This window comes from Schistocerca serialis, chromosome 6, assembly GCF_023864345.2.
Source record: "Schistocerca serialis cubense isolate TAMUIC-IGC-003099 chromosome 6, iqSchSeri2.2, whole genome shotgun sequence".
NCBI lineage: Eukaryota > Metazoa > Arthropoda > Insecta > Orthoptera > Acrididae > Schistocerca > Schistocerca serialis.
The window spans coordinates 367,373,217-367,375,468 of NC_064643.1; the positions used below are offsets into that span (position 1 = coordinate 367,373,217).

Below are 2,252 nucleotides of genomic sequence, written 5' to 3' on the forward strand. Positions count from 1 at the left end.
ACTCAGCTGTTATTCACCCTGGTGAGCCCCCGTTTGCGTGTATTCGACGAAAAAAATTTCAGCATTTTGAGTGATCCTCAATAGTGCTTAGAAATGAGTATTGTGGAGACTGGTTGTGTAGTGTAATGTGGAAAGTCGTCGGTTCGATTGTCGTCAGTTGCGTAGATTTTTTTAAAAACCTTCATTGAAGTAACTTTACTCATAATTTTTATCAGTAAACTGGTTTAAATGTAATTTTTATTTCTATTGCTTTGTCACATCATTTTAATCTCCACATGAACTTTTTCAATTGTTCTCATTTTCTGTTTACGTAGTTTTTTTTCCATTCGGAATTTTTGTGAATGTGAATTTAATTATATTTATCTGTTATTATATTTAAATGTTTGAAAATGCCGATCTATCGGTTAAAAAACAAAAGACGAAATAACCTATTTATACTGACTGTGCAATGATATCAAATGGAACATCTGAGGTCATCAGTACCCTAGAACTTAGAACTAATTAAACCTAACTAACCTAAGGAGATCACACACATCCATGCCCGAGGCAGGATGCGAACCTGCGACCGTAGTGGTAGCGCGGTTCCAGACTGAAGCGCCTAGAACCGCTCGGCCACACTGGCTGGCGCAATGATTTCAAAAATGTAAGATTCGTTACAAGCTGTGCATTTGTTTGGATTGTAATCATCATATAAACATTTAAGACATACCCTAGTGTCTTACTGTACTATGAACAAAATGACGCAGATGAAGATTTAAGCGAAAGGAGGGATTGTTAAGTAAAACGAAATTCAAGTAAAATGAGGAATAGAAATAATGAAAGCAATAATATGGACAAAATAAACAGGATGATAAAATGAAAGAAATTAAATCGAAATTAATACAAAAAGTTAGTTAATGTCACATGAACAAATACTTCAAGTGGGAGAAGAATGATAGGAAGAAAAATGAGAGCAAATGAAGAAGTTCATATAATAATTAAAATGCACTGACAAAGGACCAGAAATAAATAATTACATACAAACCAATCAACTGAAAATAAACAATGATCAAAATCATTTCGATAAAGATATAAAACTTAAAGCACCCGTCGAGATTCGAATCAACGATCTTCTGCACGCGAATCATTACCGTATCCATTACACCACACAACCAGTCTGTTCAATACTAATTATCTAACTCTATTGACTGTCACTCAAAAAGCCGATTTTTTTGTCGTCGATTATACTAGTAAACGAGGGCCAGCCAGGGTGCATGCCTGCAGGTTGTGATTCCTGGGATCTTAACCTACATCATCATGCAGATGATTTCAAAAAGTCGATCCCACAGCTGGGGACTTCTCTTTGCCAGTTTTACATCGTTAAAATCGATCTCCTTTCATTGCACGATTTAAAACAGACTGCACTATATTGTGAATTCTTAATTCAGTATACCGAACAAGATCCAGAGTCAGTACAAAAGTCATAATTTTGAGTTTCATAGGCATTGGTTTAGTTATTTTGGATGCCAACGGCCGTGCCGAGGTGGATACACCAGTTCCCGTCACTTCATCAATTGTTTTAGCAGTTTTGGATGTCAACGGTCATGCTGAGGTGGGTACACCGGTTCCCATCAGATCATCAAACTTAAGCACCGTTAGGTGGAGGCAGTACTTAGGTGGGTGACTGTACGGGTACACCACATGGTGTTGACAATTTCCCTTTTGCCTTTACAGCAGAGGAGACAGGACAGGTGGTGGCGTAGTCCCTGATGACCAGTATTTGTGCCAGTGTCCTGGATCAAATTCACAACATCGCCGACTCAAATTCGGGAGAACGACGGTTGAAATCCGCATCCGGCCACTCTGATATAAGTTTTCCTTAATTTACCTAAATCGCTACAGACAAATGCCGGAGAGGTTCGTTTGAAAGGGGACAGCCAGTTTCCTTCCATGTCCGTCAAACGTAACGAGCTTGTGCTCCATTTCTAATGACTTCGATGTCGACAGGACACAACCCTAATCTTCCTACCCTCCTTCTGAAGCCACCTTTTGTTTCCTGCCTACTTGTCAAATATGGGGGGCCTAGGAAACCTGTCTCTCGGATCGCTAGACAACAAATGGTTCAAATGGTTCTGAGCACTATGGGACTTAACATCTGAGGTCATCAGTCCCCTAGACTTAGAAATAATTAAACCTAACTAACGTAAGGACATCACACACATCCATGCCCGAGGCAGGATTCGAAGCTGCGACCGTAGCAGCAGCGCGGTTCC

At 39.7% G+C, this 2,252-nt stretch overlaps 1 pseudogene; it reads left to right on the top strand.

Moving 5' to 3' along the window:
- Positions 1-1,573: 1,573 nt before the first annotated feature.
- Positions 1,574-1,692, top strand: LOC126485183 (5S ribosomal RNA; annotated as a pseudogene).
- Positions 1,693-2,252: the final 560 nt, after the last annotated feature.